Source organism: Protopterus annectens, chromosome 3.part0 (assembly GCF_019279795.1).
Source record: "Protopterus annectens isolate FY-2018-M chromosome 3.part0, PAN1.0, whole genome shotgun sequence".
Classification (NCBI taxonomy): domain Eukaryota; kingdom Metazoa; phylum Chordata; order Ceratodontiformes; family Protopteridae; genus Protopterus; species Protopterus annectens.
Genome location: NC_056731.1, coordinates 488,588,412 through 488,614,598, shown reverse-complemented (window position 1 = coordinate 488,614,598; position 26,187 = coordinate 488,588,412). Strand labels below are relative to the sequence as shown.

The 26,187-nt window shown below is 37.2% G+C and overlaps 1 protein-coding gene across 1 annotated transcript in view; it reads right to left on the bottom strand.

Annotated features, from left to right (window-relative positions):
• The window catches only part of PKD1L1 (polycystin 1 like 1, transient receptor potential channel interacting), a 1,345,235-nt gene that overhangs the window by 196,854 nt on the left and 1,122,194 nt on the right, over nt 1-26,187 (bottom strand). The window lies entirely within an intron of this gene.

Genomic DNA, 26,187 nt, shown 5'->3' with positions numbered 1-26,187 from the left:
GTGCTCCGAAGAGCACTTTTGGCTGACATCAAAGATTGAAACAATACTAATTTCATGAACTTTAATCGTACTTTGACTTAGGAAGAAACCCAAAAGACCTGGAGAAATTAAAAAAGACATGACTAAGAGCAGTTTCCCCTCATGTGATCTTAAATGGTGGCAATACATTCAAATCAGGGATTGTATGCAGAAACTAGTCATACCTGGCAGATTATATCAAACAAAACAAAGAAATGAGCTCACAACCAAGATTAAGTTAGAAGATCAAATGGAAACAGTGCCTTGATTAAATGATCTGTATGAGCAGGAATTAGGTAGTCCTGTCCCTATCCTATCTACAATGTTAGATAAATGGAACTGTATGCTACCCAGCCAAGTATCCACAGAGGAATGGGTGGTCTGTCATAGGAGCTTCAAGTCAGGTCTTTGGCCTGCTTTAAATAGATTTGTCCTAACTAAACTGCTATATCAATGGGAGCTAACTCGTACCCAGCTTACTCAAAGGGGACTGGGTAAGGGAAACAACTGTTGGAGCTGTGGGGAAATGGGTGCTGACTATTTTCATATGATATGAGACTGTAAAATCGTGAAGCAAATATGACAGTTAATCATACACAGAATAGAATAGGCACTATGGATAAATATAACAAGTAATACAGAGTATAAATTCTGGATATTTGGTTTCAGCAACTCCAGCAATAATCTTTCAGTGACAAGAGTATTACTGGATTAGGATAACAACTGACACATGGACATCTTATCTTTTTTCCATCTGGAAAGATCAACCAAAAACATGATGGCCAACAATGCTTAAACTTGGCTAGAAGCTGAAAACTTGGCATAACTGCAAAATCAGATGAAATGCATGGAATGAATACTGGTGTATTTTTATTCATTAAATGTAACTGTTTTTAGACCTTAATCCACCCAGTTTGAAAATGCTTATTTGTTGTTTCATAGTCTCGCTTGCTTGCTCTCTCTTTCCTTTGTGATCTTCTCACTGGTGTCTGTATTGTCTTTCCACTGTCTATAGGGCTGGACATACCAAGCGATAACCTTGTCTTTTCTTGGAATGCAAATATTTCTCTATATGATTTTAATCTATATAATTATGATTAATTACTTGTGCTATTTCAATTAATAAACTTTACTGTGGTTAAAAAAGCCTATATAGAAGCTAAAAGCATGTCAGCAAAGCACATCAGAAAGGCAACATTGGGATGTTTATATATATATATATGTGTGTGTGTGTGTGTGTGTGTGTGTGTGTGTGTGTGTGTGTCTGTGTGTGGGTTTGTGAAATGAAGGCAGAGAAGGACAACGCATTACTACCTTTGAAGGAAAATTAAGGAGGCTAAGGAGCAGTAAATTCTTAAACAAGTCACATCAGTGTTTACTAAAAACAAAATGAAGATGATGGTTTAGAAAGGCAGGACAGCAGCAAGATGAGAATGGACAGATGGGGAGGTAACAACAGAATAGATGGAAATGGCACTGAGGGCCTGAAAAAGAAGCAGAGTGGTTCTATCATAGAACTTATAAAGGATGCTGAGGGCAGTATAACACCTCTGACAGACTTATTTCAAAGATTTTTTCAGTAGGTGGTTTTACAGTAGCGCAGGAAAGTAACATTTACACCAGGCCACAAGGATGACATCAAGGAATGTCCCCAAGAAACTTGAGATCAGTGAGAATTTCAGACAAAAGCAAAACAATGACACTGAAGAGAAGACAACATATTCTGGGATCACAGTCAGTAGCCATTGAGTTCCAGTGGATTCAGTAGAGGGAGACCCTGTCAAACTGATCCAATTTAGTTTGTTTACAAGATGGTGCTGCAGTAGCGTTGTCACCTCATAGCAAGATGTTGTCCCGTTCGATTCTCAGCTAGAGCGTCTTCTGTGTGGAGGCATACATGAATGGGGCATGCCTTCGTTGAAGGTTGTGCGTCAGGGCTGGTAACACAGTACGTAAAAATCCACTACCAATCATTAGCGGACCGGAGTTCTGCTGTGGTGACCCCTAACCGGGAAAAGCCGAAAGACACAAACAAACAAGATCATTAATAAAGTGAACAGAATAAAGTCTGTGAGTGTTAACCATATGGATTTCAAACAATGCCTCTATGACTTAACACTACACTGTAGGTTTGTTGGAAAGGTGGTAGGAGAGGGATACAAACCCTGAGGAGTACATAAGTTGCCATAATAATAGGGAGTGGAAAGTTATAGTTGGGGGAACCTTTAGGGATATTGTTACACTGTCAAATGCCAACTAATGTCATGTGTGAACATAATCAGCATGCCAACTGTGTATTACTTTCAGATTGATATCCTCATGCCATAGGATGCATATCCACAGTCAAGCATTTGCAAATCACAAACACAAATACACCCACTGACTAGGGTTAAACAAGGGACACCACAGCTTGTTGTAAAAAATGGAATCAATTAGAAGACAAAGCTTAAATATATAGTTACAGTGATGTGTAATATGAACTTTCAATTACTCTACAACTGTCACCATTAGAGGTTAAGTGACAAGTGGTGTCCTGCAAAGATTGTCACTGGTTCTATAGCTCCTTAATAGGTTTGCCTGAATCAATCAATTTCTTTCCAGATGCCATCAGGATTTAAAAGGTGTCTGCAGACTGAAAAGGGAACAAGCATGAAGGATTTAAGGAGACTAGAGGCATGCTCTTGAAGGTGGAACTTCAGTTTAACATTTTAGCTGCATAGTGCAGAACCTAAACAATTACAGTTCACAAGCTGAATTGATGAATATCCAGCTGGAGATATTACTAAAAAGAAAAAGAAAAAAAAAGACTAAAATATGAAAATGTCCTAGGAATATAATTATGGAAGCTCTTAATCACTGGTTGAAGAGAAAGTGCAGTAGCAAAACTACATACCAAATGCTGCTATGTGTATTTGAGTGTATAGGGGGTGTGCATGTACATGTTATCTGTGTAGTATTAACTGGGTTAAACTGCTGAGCTCCAAAGCTCATTTTCAAAAGGTACCTGAAAAGGAAAAATCTCCGTGAGGTACTAAAACAGTTAACAGTGCACATCTTCATAGGCAGGTTACAAATTACAATCCCAATTGCAGTGCATGAAGTAGTCAAGTTATATTTTTTTCCTCTGTATTAACAAAATAACTACTATGCAGATATGAAATAGAGAAGCAATACCTGTTTGAAACATAACCACTATTTCTTTATATTTAAATTTTGGTTTACCAACGTAGAGTAGTGATCAAAGTTTGACCAATAGCAAGTCAGCAGAGAACATAATTAATATAGAGTAGTATGGTTATAATTTCAAAGCACATTTATAGTATATTGATTACAGTGTAAGTGGATTTTAAGGGTAGGGAAGTGTTCTTTATCTGTTATTGCAAATGATTCATAGCATGACTTTGTCATCAGTTTCTGAGGTACCTTGTTCCATTCTACGGAAAAACAGACTCTTGGGGCTCTATCTCCTATCTTTTACATTTTTGTTAATCTTTAGGAGGTTTTGATTGGATGGTCTACGTATTCTCATAGGCATATGCTATAGTAAAATATTATGTAGGGCTGGTCAGGATGTCTTGTTCAGCAGTAACTATATCTATGAATATTAAATTATTTTCAGGAACAATCCAGATTAGTAGAGTACCTAACAATGATGAGTTTTCTTCTTACTGGCAGGGAATTTAGCATTCTCATTATAAGTCTACGCCAACTGATTTTCTGGGATTCATGGTGGCCAGTGCATCAAATAACAAATATGGGCAAAAGAAATTCACAACTGTAGTAGAGCAACTATAGCATTTTTAACCCAAGTAGAAGTAAATGATGGTTAACAACATGAAACACACTGAAAAATAAAAAAATAAGATAGAACAATTTGTCTCTTGTCGTCATGTGCAGCGATGTGGCCAGCCAATTTTAGTAAAGCAAACTGGATGTAATATAAGAAGGGAGGAGGTGGAGGCATCGACCTAGATAAGCTGGCGCTGATCATGATGGACAGCATTTTAATAACTGCTGATCTACAGAACTGCATTCTAGACAACTGGCAATAATTGCGCATTGTGAAATTAATGACATTAGTAGATGCTTAGTAGTGCCGAAAGAAGAAGAAGAAGTAGATGCTTAGTAGTTGATACAGTTTAAGGGAAATGTTTTCCTTCTTTTTCCCTGCATCTCAACTTTAAGTGCTCCAGTGTGGGGACTGCCCAGGGCAACAACTGACCTTGCTACAGCTCTGCAAACTGGGTATTATGTCCTGGGGTGGAAACCATTTTATGTTATGGTATATTGTTTTCAGTGAGGTAGCTCATTAATTCAATTTATATAACACATATGGGCACACATAAAACCAAGCCAGAAAAACTCATCTAGTTATCATCCGAGCAACTAGCAACTGATTTTGCTGTTTTGGTTTCCTGCAGTAAATAAGAGAATAGTTAACTTACATGATCCTAGAGTTTGTCTTCTTTAGTTATGACATGAGCACATACATTTTTGTGACAATTTGTACATTATTTTTGTATTCCGGAGAGAGAGGTTTGCTGTTATGTACAGTCAGTAAAGGAGTACTTCCTGTTCTTACATGGTTTTCATCAGAGCATGTTACTGATTGGTGTAGCTGGTTTTATGAAGCTGTGTGTGTATATATAAATGTAAGTTATGTAATAAGTACATGTATTTTGTATGTATCTATGCATGGATGCATACATATAGTGTGTGTGTGTGTATGTGTGTGTGTGTGTGTGTGTGTGTGTGTGTGTGTGTGTGTGTGTGTGTGTGTGTGTGTGTGTGTGTATGTGTATACAAACACTATAATATGTGGGGGATTCCTAGCAGTAACAGTGAAGAACTCTACAATTAAAAGTGTAAAATGTATAGGAGAAAGACAGGAACAAGCCTGAAATAAAATTATTGTATTTCTGAACTGATATTTGAAATTTCTATTAGTAGAAAATTGATTGCAGTGGAAAATTTCTTGTCAGAATATCCCTCCTTAGTAGTCAGCAAAATATTCACAGCAATGAGTGCTTCAAAAACTTCCTGTGGTGATTTATCTTTGAAGAAAGACTTTCAGTATGTCTTTCTTCACTACAGGAACGCAACACAAAACTTGATACCTCTCAAACTAAAGAGGATAATCTACAACACGTCACTGTAAACGATAATGAGATGTTAAAAGCTGCGACTGACAATTCTCAGATCTCATACATAGAAAAGGTACTGAATTATTTTGATGGAAGGGTGAAAGAAGAAACAAAAGACAGACTTTTTATGATTTTACGAATTCAAAATCCATAGTAAAATAGAATATAAGATGTGGAAAACAGGAAAAGAAGATCCAGCATAAGAATATCTAGAATGTTTGGGGAAAAATGAAGTCATTGACATTTTGGCTTTGTAACTACTTATATATACCTTACATACTAAATCTACAAAGAAGGGCAATCACTTGGTATTGAAAAAGGTCAGAGCTATTGGGTATACCATTCCAACAGGTTCACCTGCAGTTCCTAGGTCAGCTGAAGTGAAATGTTTATTTTTCTTAGATAAAGTTTTAGCATTAAAACAATATGGACAAAAAGGGCTAACACATTATCAGATAGACTATGTCACTAAGACACTTGGAAAAAAAATTCAGTAACATCAAAGCTCATTTATTATACCCTGCAAGATTACAAATATTTATACCTTAAAAAAAAAAAAAAATATATATATATATATATATATATATATATATATATATATATGTGTGTGTGTGTGTGTATATATATATACACACATATATATATTTATATATATATATATATGTATGTGTGTGTGTGTGTGTGTGTGTATATATATATATATATATATATATATACACACACATATGTGTGTGTGTGTGTGTGTGTGTATACATATATACATACACACACACACACACACACACACACACACACACACACACACACACACACACACACACATGCTCATCATAAAGTGGTATCTGGATCTTTATTAATTTGGAAGAAGACAAAATGTGTCTCATCTTTTGAAGACAACTGTTCCACTACCACAATGAAAAAATGAAAAGACTCACAAACAAAAACAAAGGAAGAAAATGCTAGAAGAATCACCGCAATATCTTACATGGATAAGAAAGGGACTGTAACAAAAAAAACTATCTGACTCACTTTTGCCACATAGGGAATCTTTTAACTAAGCTGAGTTTTATTTTTTCAATGTAAAAAAGGTAAAATGTATATTAAATACACTCAGTTTTCACATGACATTTTCTGTGAATGCAGTTTATGAAGCATTTGTACTTTTTAATAAATAGTTATTTTCACTTTGTATCTGTACAGTAGATAATGATTGCTTTGAGATTATCTATGAATGACACATTAAAATTTCCTTTAGCAAAGGTCTAATTTATAAATAATTAATAAGCTTGATATCTCAGGAATAATAAATGGGCGCAGTGTGTTTTGTTAAAGTTGATGCAAAAAGAAGAAGAAGAAGAAGGCAATGTTAAACACTTCAGTTACTTTTACTTTCCATAAAGTGTTAGCAGGAGATTTCTGGTTAGCGTTGTTGCCTCACAGCAAGAGGTTCTCTGGTTTGATTCTCAGCTGGAGCACTTTCTGTATAGAGTCTGCAGGTCCTCCCCACGGTTGAATGAATTTAAAGACATGCAGGTAGGTGTGAGCATGTGTGGGAGTGCCTTCTTTGAAGGTTGGGTGCTGGGCTGGCAACTCGATACCGTAACAATTCACTGCCAATCATTAGCGGACAGGAGTTCCACTGTGGCGACCCCTAACTGGGAAAAGCTGAAAGACATTTTTTAGCAGGAGATTTCCTGCATTGAGGCTCAAGATTCTATATTGTTTTCACATTAAATGATCACAGTAAACTGATATTAGTGAACAATCATTCTTCTCTTTGTGGTGGAAGTAAATAACCTACTAAGCTTTGTGGCTTCATAAAAATATTCATCTCCTATATAGAAAGGTCCTTCTCAAATGTCTGGCTGGGCATTAATAACTACTGAGAATGACATTTCTTCTGATTTCATGCAGTATATGCCAACAGACATTATGTTATACCACTAGAAGAGGCAGAAATTACAATGTGACACTATCTCTGAACATCAAATGAAAGGAAAATGCATACTAATGAACCATAAGCATGTCAGAATTACAGAATCTATAAGATAGGATTTTAAGTATACAGAAGAAACAATTATTTTGAAATGTGAGCTGTACGAAAGCTTAAAATGTAACATACAACCTCAGTATTTACTGTCCACTGAGACAGATATTACAAAGACAACGTCTCTCATCAGAATAATATTTCCAGAGACAGCAGAAGGATCACACAAATAGTTTCAGAGAAGCATTAGATTAACTTTATGATTTTCAATTGAAGAAAGGCCAACATAGCAAGAATTCTGAAGGGAAAATGGATTCACTATTATAATGAAAACATTACCACTCTTTGACTCAAAAAACCTTTATGCCTGTATTACTAAGTGCAACAGGAGGACAGATGAGGATTTTTCCAATCACATACTGCTGCTTTATCAAAATTTCAGTATATAATCCTCTAGACAGTCTAATCACAGTGCATGTAATAGTTGTAAATATTGTTATATTAAACACAGAAGATAAATGTTTGATAAGAGAATAACAAAACTATAATAAAGGAAAATGGCATGGATGACATTAGAAAACAAAACGGTATTTTTATAAGTTTAAACCTCATTTTGTCTTTTTGATATCACATCTTTATATAAACTACTATGTACTAAAGATAGATTTATTAATTTGTTGACTGATAACACAGGTCCTTTATAGTCTAATGATGAAGTGCTAGCCTGATTCTGCCATAAGGATGTTTGATATGGCTTCACTCAATGCCATTACAAAATTCTAAGCATTGTTCTACTTTGACAAGGTATTAGAAAGATGTTTGGCAGATTTTATTCTATATGTTATGAATGATGCATTACAACAATTAAATGCTTTTTAAAATAATATAAACTATTTGAAATTCTGAAACAGTTATGCAAATAATAAATATATACTGTGGCAAACTACAAGACAATGAAAAGCTGATTTAAGTGAGACAGATATTGCATATCATTTGTAAAGCTGCTAATACTTTAACAAGATCATAACAAATTAGGATAATGGAGTATTTAGTTAAATTAAAAATTAACAGGAATGTCAATTTATATGGAAGGAAATTGGAAAAAGGAAAGAAAGAAGAAAAATGAGGAGGATCAAAATATGTATTGCCATGCCATGCTTACTGCGATTTAGAAAAGTAAAAGAATATACTAGAAGATCTTTAACTGTACATATTAAATAAGACAGACTCTGCACAAAGAACAGACACAAACTTAAAGCACTTTGACACTAGGGTAGTGAAGGTAGCTTGATTAAGTAAATCTAATCAGTCTGTCAGATTCCACTGTAGTATTTATTCTCATGATTTGTTAAAATTCAACTAGTTATTACCATTCAAAGCTATCAAGAAAAAAGTTGTTTTCCCTTTGCAAATGTTTAAAAAGTAGAAATATTAGAACAGAAATTTTCTCAAGAGCTATCCAAGATATTTTTTGATGAACCTTAAATATTAAATTATTCCATATGGACCTTAATTTTGCAACAGTAAATATTAATCAGAAGAGGGGCAGGGTTAATGTATAACTTTAAAAACTTAAGTCTCAAATTGTTTTTTCCAAGAAACCCATGTTAGACAATCAGACAAAGAAAAATGGAACTACATTCAGTACAAAATTCTTACCCAGTCCTCCTATAAATGTAAAAGAAGAGAAATAATAACTTTATAGAATTTTATTTAACTTTGATTATGCCTAAAATCTTATTTAAGAAAAAAACAAAACAAACAGGAAGGTTGGTTATATATGCTAATTATCTAATAGAATATTAGAACATGGACCCCATTTAACATAGATTGAGTACAGGCAATATAAGCTAAAATAGCTAGAAAACATCTTGGTTTTGTGTAAAAAATATGACACATAGTTTATTTATGGGAGGTGCCTAACTGTATATTTGCTATATCAGAAATTAGTACAAGGTCTTCAAAAACTGGAAATTTATTAAATATGCAGGATCTATATCAACTAAAAGATGACTCAGTAGAATTCATGCATATGTGGCACCCATTTTAAAATTGATACATGTTTATTCTTGCAGTCTAAAATAAATAATTTTATTTATTTATTGTTAATTATTATTATTTATTAATTAGCATTTGTTTACTGGGAAGGTCCAGCTAGATCACAGAGACCCCCCCCCCATTTCGGTGAAAACCTGAAGAGAAAAGCTCCATAATGTACAATAAATAAAATAAAATAAAATATAAGTAAGAAAATAAATTGCATTTGGAAATGCAATTAGCAGAGGAAAACAAAGTAACACAGTTACAGCTTATTGGTTTACAGTGAAGGTCTGACATGGCCACAGAGGTCTTATTTCTGTGGAGGCCTAGAAAAAAAACTCCATCAAGTAAAGTATAAGCAAGAAAAGAAATTACATTCAGAAATTCAAATAAAAGAGTAAACGAGAGTTGCACAGTTACAGCTTATTGTGTGATGCAAGTATAGTTATACAGTTGAGGAATATCATATGTTGAGAATCAAAAACATTTCCAGCATGATATGAACTGTTGGTTAACTGAAGATTTTGACATGGGTTAAGCCCAAATTGTATACATAATATGTATATATAATGTGCACTTAGTGCAACAGAATACCTAAAGTGTGTTTAGTTTTTTTAGAAAATTTCTATTTTATAAGTGGAGCAATAGATGTATTGATAAGTTGGTTACTTACTGCTACAGTTATAAGGGTTAAGTATTTAGAGCTAGGGTGTGTTGACAGAGACATGTTTTAGATTTGAAGAGTTGTTCCCATAGGAATAGATATTTCTTGAAGAGCCACTGGTTTGCTTTTTATGCCGTGTGTAATGGAAGAGTGTGCCAACATTTGGTAACACTAATAGAATATATGGCAGAAAAATGTTTATTATTTGTTTTATGAGTCTGGGTAATGTCCTTTGATCTGAGAGTTTGGGATGGAGAATACCAGGTAATTTAAGAAGAGTTGGGTACTTGCTTGGGTGGTGGGGAAAGCTGTGGGCTAGTTTATATCATTTGTATTTTAGCAAGCTATCAAATTCCATTCAGTTTAGCTGACAGAGAGAGAGAGAGAGAGAGAGAGAGAGAGTGAAGAAATGATGCATGTTGCTGATGTACTGGTCAGAAAATTAGCTATTTTATTATAGCACTGTTTGACTTGCAGCAACAGTGAAGAACTGATATCTGTAAGTACTGGGGAGATACAGGCGAGAACTGGTAGCTGAAATATTAATAGAGTTATTTTTCTAGAATGAAGGGTGAGACTTTCTATAGGCTGTTTAGTATCACATTTGTTTTTTAACTGTAATTTGGATGTGCAAGTCAAATTTTAGTTAATCATCTATGATAACACCTAGTCATTTAGTGTGGGAGACAACCTCCAATGTTGTGTTTTGTGAGATGTGATTTTGAACATGTTTTGATTAAAATCTGACTTGGGTGTGAAAAGTACAACACTGAGTTCATTTGGGTTGAGGATGGGGCAGGATTTCTGGATAAATATTGAATTAATGAATTTGATTGCTCTGTAATAGTCAACAGTGAAGGCATGTCAGTGGCAGAACAGATTAGAGTAGTGTCATCAGTATACTGGATAAATGTTGCTTGACTAGAGGCAATATGAAGTTTGTTTAAAATGTATTAAATAGTAGAGGACCTACACTGATCCCTCGGGTGTTACAATGGAAGTGTTTAAGGAGGAGGCAAAGTCGTTCATGCATTTAATACATTGAAGTTTGTCTGACGGAAGATGTTTAAATCATTCCAAAGTGTGGGAAGGGAGTCCAAGATCAGCTAGTGTTTGTAGTAGTTTTGAGTGGGGAAAAATACTGAATGCTTCTGAAAGGACTAGAAGAATGGAGGAGGCCAGCAAACTTTAATTTCTAAGTTTATTAATTGTATTGTGGAGGAACAGAACAAGAGTAGTTGTGCTGGGAAGTGGAGAGTAGGTTCTTGTGTAAGAGATGGTTTAGTACTTTGTAAAGAATATATCTTTCCAATATCTTAGGGGTGAGAATATAGCTATAAGATGATAATTTGACAGCTGTACTGACTTTCCCTCTTTATGCTGCGGATGAATGTATGATTTCTTCTGAAGTAAAAGAAGATAAGATTCAGAGATGGACCTTTTTATATGTATGGATATGGGATAAGCTATAGACTCTACAGCTCATTTTATATATTTGGTGGGTAGCTGATCAGCTACTATGGTTGTAGGTTTACCTTGGTCAATAGTCTCTGAACTATTTTGTTAGCAACAGATTCAAGTGAAAAGCTCTGGGTGGAATATGTTAATTATTTTTAAATGTTTATTGTATTAGCAGTTCTGCTTGACCGACGTGATGTGTGTTTGACTGAAGTGAAGTTGCTGCATGTAGGAAGTAGGAGTTAACTTGTGTGCTACATTAAGGTCAGTGCCATTAAGGAATGGATAAGGTTGGGCTGCCTTTCCAGCTTTTAGCAGTTTGTTGAAAGTTGCCCAGTAGGATGTTAGGCTAGACAGATGGTTTCTTTTATCAGATTGAACATTTTTTGGGTAAGGTTTCTCATTTGCCTATAGGTTTAATAAGAAGCATATGTTTTTGTAATATGCCAGGATTTCCAAGCTTCACTCCTCAGTCACATAGTATTATTGGTGAGCTATAGAGCTAGATTTGATTTTCCACATGTTCATCTTTATTGCACATGTTGTTTAGTGTTATAAAAAAGGAGTAGTTAAAACAAATCCATGGTCAAGAATCATCCGTCTGTGCTTACAAATAATGGAACTGCGAATTCAACATATCCAGAATTGTATTTTTTACTTGATTTACTAAGTTTAAGAGAGTTATTTGAGTAAACAGCTTTTTTTATTATGTTTTAAGTTTAAGTATAAGTTTTAAGTTTAATAACAGTTAACACAAGTTCATATTGTTTCAAATCTGGGGATTATTTTTATATAGTTATTCCACTGGGAACACCTGCCGAAAGTTTCTTACAGTGTTTAGAATAGGTACAATTGCTACAGGTGGTATTCAACAGACAAGGAGAGTTTACTGAAAACTAAGAGTTTTGGCTTCAGGGAGTCTGGTGAGATCATAAGAAATATTTTATGGAATGATTTGGGCATGCACAGTAAATGAGTGACTTAAGTAAGCAACATACAAAATATATTTAGTATATGTATATATCTATGAAAGTACTATGACAAAAGTGATAATGTTAAGACTAAACATGTGATAAAAGTATATTGGTGGTTGAAAAAATAGGGGAAGACTTTGTTATAGTATATCAGTGTCTGGTTAGACACTGTATTGGGGGTGTGGTTTTAAAATTGTAACATGCCAGTTTTTACACTGCAGTGTCCTAAATTTCAGTAAAGCAATAATTGTCAGTAATTAATAGAATATTTGCTTGCAAAATATAATTACTAGAGTTTCAAAATTGGCTTATAAATTAAATTCTCAAAAATTAATAACTTTGAAATAATTTCAGGTCTTCAGCTTAACACTGATAAACCCAAATATATTAATTAAAAAGAAACATAATTCTAGCACTCTAACAATATACAGTTTTATTAGAGAGGCTCAAGAGATAGAATACTTCTGAATTATTAAAAAAATAAGTGTCATGAAATAAGTAAAAAGAACTACAATGAAACTATTGAGAAGATTCACATTTGCATATATAATTGGATTAAATTAATCTTTAATTTTGAAGCTAAATTACAAGTCATAAAAATGATCTTGCTTCCTAAAATGTTAAATGTAACCCATCCTATAGCACTTATTCAAATAAAGATCCAATAATAAAATATAATAATATTTAGTTTTATTTTTTTGTTTATCATTTGTTTTACCAGGATAAATCCGACTGGACAGCAGATGACAGTTTTCAGCGGAGTCCTGGGGAGCAAAGCTTAATGAATTTAATAAGACAGTAATACAAAACAGTAATACAAGTAATAATGTGTTAACAATTGAGTTAAAAAGGGAGAAACTTGAAACAACAGTTAGAAGATCACAGGGATAACAGTGATAGTACATTGACTAAAACCCAACTTACTGAGAATAAAAAAAAATCCATATTTTGCAATATTTACAGTTAAGAAGCATGAGCAGGTCTCCCGACATGTTTAGGAGATCCCAGGTTTAACATTAGCATTAATATATAAGCATGAAGTATTCAGAAGTAGGTATATATTGCAACACTTAGAGAAGTACGGTGCATCTAGTTGGCAGCACCATGTAGGTAACAGGGGCATTCGAGCTTGGCTGTTCTGTAGACTGGAGGGGTTTAGGGGTGTGTGTTTGCAATAGCAAAGAGGGTTAACATAGATGTGGGTTTTCAAATATGGTTGCACGAGTTTGTGTCCTAAGGTTGGGTGAGAGAGAGTTCCATGCTTTAACAACCTCATAGGAGAATAGAGCTTCTCCTGAGCTTATCTTGCATGGATTGACCTCAACCAAGGATTTGTTGCTTGAACGTAGTTTGCTGTTGGAATTGTGGAAGTTTACAGTGCCAGCCAGGGCAGGGGTTCTCTTAGGTTGGTATAGGATGTGATGTGCAATAATGAGTTGGTGGTAAGTCAGTAATTTTGGGAATTCTAGCCAGTGCAGATTCAGTAGTGATTGACAGTGGTGGGAATGTGATTTAGTACTGGCAGCAACCATGGCTATTTTATTGTAGAAAGTGGAGAGTTTGTTGAGGTCAAATTTGTTGATTTTGGTTAAAACTGGGCAGGCATAGAGCAAAGTTGATAGGAGATGACTTCTGGCTATGGTAGCTTTAGTTGTGGGGGTGAGGAATTTTTTGGTATGATACAGGCATCATAGTTTTTTATGGACTTTGGAGATGGTTTGGGATATGTGTTTGTTATATTTAAGCTGTTGGTCAATGGTGACATCTAGTAGTTTAGCTTCAGCTATTGGGGTGATGATGGTGTTATTGGCTGAAAGGATGGTGAAGATGGGGTTGCACTGTTTAGTTGGGTGGAATAGCATTAACTGTGTTTTTTTCGGGTTTAGTATCAGTTGGTGGTTAGTTAGCCAGATCTCTATCTCAGTGAAGGATTCTTGGGCTTTACTCTTTAGTAATTGGATGTTGGATGCTGAGCATATTAGGGTTGGGTCATCTGCATACTGAACAATATTGGCTTTGGCAGTTGCTAGGTGGAGATTGTTAGTAAATATATTAAAGAGGAGGGGGTCTAGGAATGAGCCTTCGGGGACACCGCATGTGTCGGGGAGTGAGGGGGATAGTGTGTTGGCCCACTCGACAGATTGTGAATGGTTACTTAGGTTATCAAGGTTGAGCTCAGAGAGGCAGGTCAGGAGTTTGTTATGAGAAACTGTGCCGAAAGCCTTTGACAGGTCTAGGAAGGTGGCAGAGACCAGTTTCCCTTGATTCCTGTATGAGCTTATTGCATTGGAGAAGCTGATAAGGGCTGTGTTAGTGTTATGGGATGGTCTGAATCCATGTTGGGTTTTGGATAATAGATTGTTGGTTAGTAGATGGGTGAGGAGCTGGTGGTGGATACATTTTCTAGAGTTTTAGATAGGGGTGAAAGGATTGCAATAGAACAGTAGTTGGAGAGGTCAGTGGAGGGGCCACCTTTGTGGAGGGGGATGATATAGGAGGTTTTCCACAAGGATGGTATGGTGCCTGTGGAAATGGACCTATTGATAAGTATGGAGATGGGGTAGGCAATGGCCTTGGATGCAATTTGGAGATGTTTGGCTGGCAGCTGGTAAGCAGAGAGGGTGGTTGGTTTAAGCTTTGCTAGGACTTTTTGGATGGTTAATGTTGGTACTGGCTTGAGTGAGAAGGGGGAGGGTTAGATTGGCATTTTGGGGGTGGTGGTTGGATAGTAGGTGACATGTCATTTACTCATTTCAGGATTGAGGAGGTGAAATAATTATTGAAGTTTAAGGATATGTTATGGCCGGGGCCTTCGATGTTTGGTGGTGGGGTGGTAGCTTTTCCAGGCTGCAGGATGTTTTTCACTATAGCCCAGAATTTTTGTGGTTTGTTGCTGTATTTCCTTTGTAGGGAAATATAGTGGTTTTGTTTGTCTGACCTGATCTGTTTTTTTGCTTTGTTCCTGAGTTCTGTGTATTTTTGTCTAGTTTTGGGTGTTTTGCATTGATGCCAGATTTTCCAGGCTTTGTCCCTGTTCTTGAGTAGGATTGTAGTAGATTTCTCTAACCATGGGGCAGGGTTGCTGCATACTCTAATTGTTTTGAGTGGGGCTGTTTGGTTTAGAACTTTGAGGAACGTGGTATTAAAGTATCCCACTGCAGTATCCAGTGGGAAGGTTTTTAGTAGGACCAGTTGCAATATTTTAGGGTTTCTGAGAATTGCTCTGAGTGGAAGCTTCTTTGGGATCGGTTTGATGTAGGGAAGGTGGAGTGGGATGTTTAAATTTGTGCAGAAGGAAAAATGTTGGCTTGTGATCATTGAGGGAGTCAGGTAGTGTCCCACATTGGCAGGCAGTGTTAGATTGGTTCATGAGGATCCAATCCAAGATGGATTCTCTTTTAGTGGTCTTATCGATTCTTGTGGGTGAGTGTAAGAGTTGAGTGAAGTTATACAGGTTTATGTGGTTGGTGGTGTGTACGGTGTTCCAGTCGATGTTAGTGTTGCCTAGAACAATGGTTTCTTGGGAGAGGGAGTGGGAAGCCCAGTGAAGTATGGATTATAGGGTATTAAGGTTGTTTCCTGGAGGAATATAGATACTGAGTAAGTTTAGTTGTTTGTGCTGATTTATTATGAGTTAGGAGAGTTGGGTCTCTGAGTTGTTGAACTTTGGAGTCTCTTTTTGGAGGAGCTGTATTTTTAGGTTGGATTTGTAGAAAAGGGCAATGCCACCTCCTCTTCTTTCTGTAATGACCATTATATCTGGGTGTATAGGGAGATAGTTGAATGTAATTCTTCTATTTTGTTTATGATGCATGAATGTTTAGGTTCAGTATAGGTATATTGATGGGTTTGTGTTTGAAAGGGAAATTGGGGTTGGATGTGTTCTTGGAGTTGGTTGTTGGGCCAGGGTTGGAGTGGATGTCCCCTCCCAGTAATAGCTTGGGCTGCAATGTTGGTTATGGTTGTAAGTTAGATTACCATTAGTAGGTGGTGTTTAAGTTTGGGGTGTTTTTTGGTTTGCGAAGTGTATTGGTTTGGGGTAAAGAGGTGGGATAGTGAGGGGGTGTTTGGTGGCTTGTTGTGTAATGGTGAGAATGGAAGGGTTACTTTTGGTATGAGGAAAGGTGGGGGATTTATTCCAGTGCATATTGGTTAGTGGGTGGTGGTAATTTGTACTAATGGTTAATAAGTAGAGACAGGTGGTTAGTGAAAGCAGAAGTATGGGGATGCTATGGTACTGAGAGTGGAGGGTATGCTTCATGGTGTAAGTGAGGTGTGTATAAAGCAAGGGTGTGTGTGTGTGTGTGTGTGTGTGTGTGTGTGTGTGTGTGTGTGTGTGTGTGTGTGTGTGTGGGTGGAGAGCAGGAGATGAGAGAAGATGGTAGTTGTGTAAGGAGTGTGATTAGTTGTTGGTAGGAGGAGTAGGAGTGATATTTAAGTGGAGGGTGGGTGTGGCTAATAGTATGGGAGTTATGAACTGTGATTGGGTGGTGGGTGTGGTAGGTGAGGTCAGGTGATGAAGGGTAGGAATAAATCTATGAGTAGTGGGAACAGGTGGGAAATGGGGGTAGGGTAGGGTAGTGGAGAGAGCCCGAGCGGTAGCATGGGCGAATGGAGCGGGGCTACACCAAGTTTGAACACGTGTAATATTATTTTGAAATTGTTATGGTATCCAAAGACACTCAAATTAACATACAAAAATCAGATAAGAATGCGGGAAAGAGGAGGTAATTTAGAAATGTACTCATTAAATGCCGCATTTAAAGTCACTATATAATGGCTGGATATCAATTATAAGGAAAATAGGAGGGATTTACAAAACCTGCTTTTTAATCGTACATTAACATTATGATAATAAATAATAATGTACAGGCGGTACGGGCGATTGGGCTGTACTTTACTATGAGGGCTACATTTTGCTGTAATTGAATTCAGACATATAATTTATAGTACTGAGGTTATAGCTTAAGCAACGGACTCCATACTCATTGTCTCTCTGCATAGCTTAGACACGGCCATATTATTTGTAAATGGGAATAATAGTCTCTCCTACATTTCAACAGGCTACAACACTTACCGATGGTACTTGCTCACTTTGGTTGCCAGTCCTTGCCACCTGACTACAACTAATCTTGTGTAGGTCTAGTATATTTTTTGCTGCGCTTGTTTTTTTTCCCTAGGATTTCAGTGTATCCCTCACGCTGAATGGTTGATACTGCTGTGTCTGTACTGTGTTCTATGTCTTCAACTGGAATTAGCTATGTACATGTCTAATGTGTTTATTTTCACCTTCTCTTGTGAAGCCTCTAAGTATAAGTTGTACCACTGATGTTTAATTGATATGCAATACTAACCTGTCTGTGGTCTTTGATATTCTTAGTCCATCCTTTCACTACTGCAGGTGAAAGGGATAAGTTATCTGGCTGGAGAGTGCTAATGAATATTATATGAATTTACTGTCTATCCTTGCTGTATGGTGTAGCAACCAAGTAATTCAATGTCCAACATGTGTGTTTAGGGTCTAGTCAAATTGGCTGTATTACAAGTCTCTGTTTAGAGTGTTACTGAATACTGTATTATGCTCCTCTGCTACCCTTTATTCTGTTGAAATGACCTCCTACTCCTACTAACTCTATCTCCTGTTTAGTATTCACTCTCTCTATTCTCTGCTACTCTCTTTTTCTCATCTCTTTAACCCTCTCTCTACTTACATTTCACCTCTGTACTCTCATGATTACTTCGACTTCTCCTACCTATTAGGTCCTTCTCTCTCACTTTACCCTCCTTTTTCCCCTCACTTTCCATAACTAAAGCCTTCTAGCCTTGTTTCTCTCTCCTTTCTTACAGTAAAGTGTTCCGAGTGCTCCATCCCTGCCAAAAATTGTAAAAAGGAAACCACTTGCTTTCCTGAAGACTCCCCTGAAACTGACTGCTTTCCTGGCTTCATAAAATCTTACAGCCTTAAGCATTTGTACATGTATGTAGCTAATTACCTGTTTTGTTTTACCTAATGCCTAGTATGCCTGTAAACCCCTCTGTGTAAGACTCAGCATCCTACCGCAGACTTCTAGCTACCTCTCCTCCAACCTTTTCTTTTTCCTTTCCCTAAACCACAGTTTGTTTTTTGTCTCCCACTAGCTCCTATTTTCCCGGCTGCCCTCTAGATGGCAGTATTTCTACCAGACTGTTTATTACCTGCAAATACCATATGTCTTAGCTTGTCCTTACCTATATATTCCTTTCCTCCTGCTAAACTCTTGGTACTTCCACCCACACCATGTTAACTATCACTCATTTAAGACAGCTTTATTACATTAAGGTTACACACTGATATTTCTACCTTGTTCTTTCCCCTGCTGGTAAAGACAGCTGATAACTTTTTTGCTGTACCTACCTTACTTGCTCTAACCCACTCCATTCGCCCTGCGGGCTAGCTCCGCTCCCTTACCCTACCCCCAATTCTCACCCACCCCCAGTGCACTCAGCCTTATACTTCTGCAGCCACACCCACTCCCCAAACCACCCTATCACTTACATCTTCTAAACATCCCCACCTCTAACCTCATTAAATCCCTAAAGTAACTCTACACTTTGTCTTACACTCTCCCCTACACCTCCACACTACTATATACTGTACTGCTGACATTATATAGCTTTTTCTCCTACTACCATCTCCATTTTTGTGCACTATTACAACTTCCCCACTTAACCTTCTTTAACTCTAACATCTTTTTCTCCCTCTACCACCTTTACTATAGCATTCTTCTAGACTCCATCTCCTTACCTACTCTACCTCTCAACCCACACATCAAAATGGCCTCAACACATACCTCTACATACACAAACCTACTACTCTTAACCACTATTCTAGCCTCTCTAACTCTTCCCTACACACTAACCTTCATTGAACACTTGTCTCTGCCTAAACTACACTACCCCCACCATCAAACTCTACTAGTTTTTCATGGAATCTCTCTTAACCACGTTAACATAACCTCCACTTTTACCTATATACTCCCTAGATATCATAGATCTTCTCATATTACCTACTTCCATAACAAAAAAATCCTAAATAACTACTACTCATTCCTAAAGATATTACAAAAACCTCAGCAGCATCCCCTGTTAGATGGTGATATTCATCCAAACCCTGGCCCCAATTCAAGAATTACAAGTAAGCCACAAAACCTCACTTCACATAATTCCATTACCCCAAAAAGACATGCTAACTTCCTCCTCATAGCTCACCTTAACATCCATAGCATTAACAATAAAATTACCCACCTCCATGCACTTGTACAGATGCACACATTTGATATTCTCTGTATTACAGAAACATGGCTAAAGCCCTCAACTCAGGACCAGGAAATTACCCCACCTGGATATAACATCCTTAGATGTGATCGCAAAACCAAAAGGGGGGGGGGTGTAGCCATCTTATATAAATCAGAGCTTCAAGTTTCACCCTTCAATGTGTCCCTACCCACAGATACTAATGCAGAAACCCTTACTGCTAAACTTCAAATCAACAACTCTAAATCCATCTATCTAATTTGCTCCTATCTTCCTCCTGGTAACAACATCAATACTCTTGAAAACTTACTTGGTTGTCTCTCTACCCACCTACCTCAGGAAACTATTGTACTAGGTGACTTTAACATAGACTGGGCTACATGTAGCTCACCCAATCCTATCAATCACATAAATCTCTATGGTTTCTCACAAATAATAACCAAACCTACTAGAATCCATAAATCAAGTGGCAAGGAATCCACCCTAGACTGGATACTTATTAACAGTCATTTTGGCACTTATAAACCAGGAACCTTTCCTGATTATATCAGCTATCATGCTCTAGCCTATATAATTAAACAAAAAATTCATATCCCTAACTGTAATATTTACAAAACCACCCAATCTAAAAAACACTTTCAACCAGACAGCTTCCAAAATGAACTGAAAGCATGTGACTGGTCACCACTGCACCATCTGCAACTTGATGAAGCAGTCACCTACTTTAATACTAGATTCCTACAAATCCTAGATTACCATGCCCCCTGCCACTCCTCCCGAATTAGGACCAAAATTGCCCCATTGCTCACTAAGCAAACTAGGCAGAAGATCCTCCTAAGAAACAAAATTTGGGCCAAATGGAGAACATCTAAAAGCCCTTCTGATCACATTTACTTCAAACAACTAAGAAATGCCACCAAAAATGATATTCTCCTAGACAAAAAACACTTCTACCTCCACCTCCAACAAACCTAACAACAAAAACCACAAAAGTTCTGGTCAAGCATTAACAAACTACTCCAGCCAGGTGACTCTGAAACCCCTGTCCAATCAGGTATCACCCATAACAACCCTAAGCAAATTGCTGATGCCTTTAATAATTACTTTACTGAAGCCATCAAAACTCTAGCTAATACATTACCACCTATTAGTACTTCATCGTTAAATACCCCTAACAATCCAGTTCCCACTTTTCAAATACAACCTGTACCCACTTTCCTCATTTGCTACTTCCTTCAAAAACTCAAACCATGCACCCCTTCCGCTGACTGCCTACCAGCAGAATACCTGCAAATTGCAGTAAAGCCATTGCCTATCCCGTTTCCATCCTTATAAATAGAACTATTACAGACAGCACAATCCCTTCCATATGGAAAGTCTCCCACATCATCCCTCTACATAAAGGTGGTTCACCCACTGTCCTTTCCAACTTTCACCCAGTTGCCCTACTCTCTCCAATAGCCAAAATAATGGAAAAATGCATCCACCAACAACTCCTTGACCACCTTGTCCAAGATGGGTTGCAAACTGGCTCAAGGACAGAACACATAGGGTTAGAGTTGCTGGTGCCATGTCAGACTCTAAGCCGGTCACGAGCGGTGTCCCACAGGGCTCAGTCCTGGGCCCCCTCTTGTTCGGCATTTATTTTTCTGAAGTGCAGGCAAACATAGGGGGATTGTGGCTGACAAAATTTGCAGATGACTGCAAACTGGGCACCATAATTGACACTCCATCAGACACAGACATCCTCCAGAGAGGTCTCATAGAAATGGATAACTGGTGCCAGAGCCATGGCCTTAAGCTAAATGCCAAAATGTATAGTCATACCCTTTGGGAAAAACAAGGTAACCCCTAATTACCACATAGGTGGTAATCCATTAAGCACGGAAGAAGTTATCAGGGACCTGGGGACCCAAGTTGACAGTAACCTCTCTTTTGACACTCACATTGCCAAAGTGGTTAGGAAGACCTTCTACATTGCCCACCTGATCATGAAGGGATTCACATCCAGATCAGGAGAGGTCATTGTACCCCTGTACTCTTCACTTATCAGACCAATGATTGAGTACAATGCCCCATTCGAATGTACCTTACCCGACACCTGCAGCAGTTGGAAAGACCCCAAAAGTTCCTCACCAAAAGGATAAAGGGGCTCAAACATATGTCATATGATGCCCGACTGAAGAAACTCCAGCTCTATTCAGTCGCATACCATCTGCTCAGAGGTGATCTGTGCCTGACATACAAGGCCATGTCCAATCCGAATTAATGGACATGCTCCACCTCAAAAATCCAAATCCACTAGAGCCATGAGAGCAAGAGACTTAAACCTCAACACGGATATAAATAGGACGTGCTGGAGGGACAGATTCATCACCCAGAGACTCCCTACACTATGGAACAGAATCCCAGTCCATGTGAGGCAGAGCCCCTCACTGACTCTGTTCAAGAGAAATCTTGATGAGTGGATGGGAGATCGGAGTTTACCGGGAATCATCTCTGTGTCACTGCTGGACAGAGGCACAGCAAACTAATGGATATAGTATTCTCATCCTAAGGGGTGGTGAAAGCCACACACACTCTGGCTGGGCTTATAAATGCCCTAGGGCAGATAGCCTAGTATGAACCTATGAACCTATAAAAAGTTACTTGCTAACTGCCAACACGGTTTTAGACCATTCCATAGCACAACTGCCCTGCTATCCTTTTCTGACTGTATAAATAAAAATCGTAACATTAACTCTCTTTCCTCTGCTATATTTATCAAACTTTCAAAAGCCTTTGATATGGTTAATCATCAGCTGCTTATTGATGTATTAAAATCTCACTCACTCAACCCATAAGCACTACTTTGGTTTAAATCTTATTTAGAAAACAGGCAGCAAGCTCTACTCTGGGACAATTATCTTTCCACACCCCTGCCTATGAACATTGGAGTACCCCAAGGCTCTATTCTAGGCCCTCTTCTCTTTTTAATATTTATTAATGATCTAAATACCAAAATTCCTCAAGCCACCTGCATTCAATATGCAGATGACTCAACTTTAATATGTTCAGCCAAGTCTATAATCTCACTCCAGACCCTTAACCAGTCAATATTTAACACTGTAGAAAATTGGCTTATGTAACACTGCCTCCTCCTGAACCCCCCAAAAAAACTAAATTACTGCTCTTTGCTCCTACTCAAAAGTCAACACAAATTCACTTCACAATAACATCTAATAATGGAACTAATATTTCCCCTGACACTACAACCCGTCTCCTGGAAATAACAATTAACAACAACCTTAGCGATGATGACCATATCAATACTACCATAAAATCTGTTAACAAAAAACTAGGCTCCCTTTATAGAAGCAAGCCTTTCCTTACCCAAACAGCTAGAACCACTATTGCTCAAACCCTCCTGATCTCTACCCTATTCTATGCTTCTGCCATATATACCAATCTGTCTAAAAACAACCTTAACAAACTAGCAACCAGCTATAATAACATAGCCAGATTCGCCACTGGCACCCCCTATCAAACTCACCACTGTATCAACCTCAGACAACTGGGATGGTTAGAACTCCAAAACCATCTACTTTGTCAACAACTTTTTATCACCCAAAAGATCCTCTACCACCCTAATAGCCAGATACTCACTAATCTGATTACTCCCTATAAAAATCTGGCTACATTATGCTCAGCTAACAGGCTTCTAGTTTTGACCATTAAATCCAGCAATAAAGCTGGGGCCTCACTTTTCACCAACACAGTGGGAAAAATGTGGAACCAACTTCCAAGTGAACTCTCAACTCTTGCATCCTCACTGCTTTTTAAAAAACATCTCAAACAACATCTTAAAATACATTGGCTTTGTCCCTGCTCCAACCCTGACTGATACATCAGTGCCCCATCTTCCACTCCCTTTACTTCTCTACTCTACTACTCTATGCTGATTACCTGTAATAACAAGTAAGCTAACCTCATTTTAGAAAAAAAAAAAAAAAAAGTTTCTTTTTTACCAATCTCCATACTATTTTCTCTATATATATATTTTTTTCTTTTTTTTCTCTCATATGTCGCTTGTTCGTAGTATTTTTATAGCTTAATCCTACTATAAGACTCTATACTAGCCTCTCTCATGTACAATCTGAATAATGCATTATAACTCTTGTTACTATTGTATATAATGTATTATTTGTTACTGCCTATACTTGGAGCTTTTCTCCCCGGGCCTCTACTGAAAATGGACATATATGCAGTTAGACTAGCCCAGTCAACAAATGTAAAATAAAATAAAAATAAAAATAAATAAAATAAAATAATGTTGGCAGTTTTGTGTAATTTTCAATATAACAAATCTGAGAGAATTACACAACTAGAAGATTATCTGAAGGATCAAATAAAAGTAAATCAAATGGAAAGAAAGAATTTATACAATGGTACAACTGTTTTTATGATCAAAAACAAACTTACAGAAATTATAATTTCAGAATTTGATAAAAAATGATTGGCTATTGATTCAAAGAATCTTCTTCTTTCAGCTTTTCCCTGTTAGGGGTCACCACAGTGGATCACCTTTCCGCTCATTACTGGCAGTGGAGTTTTATGGTGTCGAGTTGCCAGCCTGGTGCCCAATCTTCCACAAAAGGCATGCACACATTCATGCCTAGGGCCAATTTGGAGTATCCAATCCACTTACAGCATGTCTTTGGGATGTGGCAGGAAACTGGAGCACCCAGGGGAAACCCACGCGACTGCAGAGAGGACATGCAGACTCAGCACAGAAGGCACCCCAGCCAAGGATCGAACTGGAGAGCCTCTTGCTGTGAGGCAGAAACACTAACTGCTGCACCACCGTGGCCGCCCTAGATTCAAACAATAAGAATATATATTCAAGATAATTGTAGCAATACCGTATACAGATCAGGGCATAACAGATGTAATCAATACATAAGCCAAATAGTGTACAAAACAACGCTTACAATTATACATATATTACCAGATTTACATGAATGTGAGTCTTTCGGCTTTTCCTGGTTAGGGGTCGCCACAGAGAAACTCCGTTCCGCTCATGATTGGCAGTGAATTTTTATGGTGCTGAGTTGCCAGCCCGACGCCCAACCTTCAAAGAAGGCATGCCCATTCACACTCGTACCTACCTGCATGTCTTTAATGTCAATCGACCGCAGGGAGGATGTGCAGACTCCACACAAAAGGCACTCCTGCCAAGAATCGAACAGGAGAACCTCTTGCTGTGAGACGACAACACTAACCGCTGCACCACAGCGGCTTACCAGATTTATATGAATATCTAACAATTTACAAAGAAGTGTTAATGAGAAATATTTTTTCTTTAAAGATGAAAGCAGTGATATCACAGATTTTCATACAAATTGCTATGCTGTTGGGAAACTACATCTGCATGATATTGGAAAGTTTTCACATGGAAATATCTCTATCATGCATTTTATACCCCATATAGATTCTAAAATAATAACATCCTGATTCCAACTGCTGGAGATGTAAAGTAGAAGAAAAGGAGAGTGGAAATATATGTTTGATTGTTCAATTATAAAATAATACTGGGAAAATGATAATTATTCAGCTATTGTGTTCTGATAATCTTAAGACTGCTAGAAATGTTGTTTAGTCAATGTTCCTATTCCAGAGAATATGAAAACAAATCAATACCCATTTTTTGGTCCATTTTGGCATTAGCAAGAAAAAAACAGTCTCAAAGAAACAGAAACATAGCAATCCCCTCAGTTCTCAGACTTTTTCAGTCAAGATGCAAATAAAGGAATAAAATTTGGCAAGATAAGAATACCTGTGGGGATAAAAGAAGATTGGTTCCAAAGACTGGTCTAATTCGATTCATTTGGAGGAGCAGCTCAACAATGAAGACTTAACATCAGATAAAATACAACATAACTTTTATTGAAACAATAATAAATAATTTGTATGAATAAGTGTTATTTACTGGCAAAAAGCTAATGTAAGTAGTATGCATAGTTATCTTTGATTAAATAATTTTGATTTTTTTTTACTTATAAATTCTGTATAATTCCCCATATCTGGATATACAGATAATGTAATTTGTCACAACTAATAAAAAATATTTTAAAAGCCAAGGTAATGTGTGCATGTTTTATATGTATATATATATTTCAAGGTAATGTAACATAATGTATTATGAATCAATGGAAGCAGCATGTATATTTATAATATAACGTGTGTATACATGTCTGTGCTTGTATAGACACACACACACACACACACACACACACACACACACACACACACACACACACACACACACACACACACACACACACACAAGATAATAAATATAATGTAGTTGTGAACGTGGAATCCAAACATGGGAAGATGATAGCTGGCAATAAGAAAAGGTAGGCCAGCCAAAGTGCTGGTGAAAATACAAAATAGAAGGGCTATGTTGGTATGTTGGTGTGGGGGACAGAAGGCATGGCATATGAAGAGAGGTTATGACAGCTTAATTCATTTCTTAAAATGAGGTGATCAGGAGATAATATCAGAAAGGAAAGACAGCCCATGTAGGAGAAGCCATAGCCAATACTTCAGAGAAGACATGGAAAAATT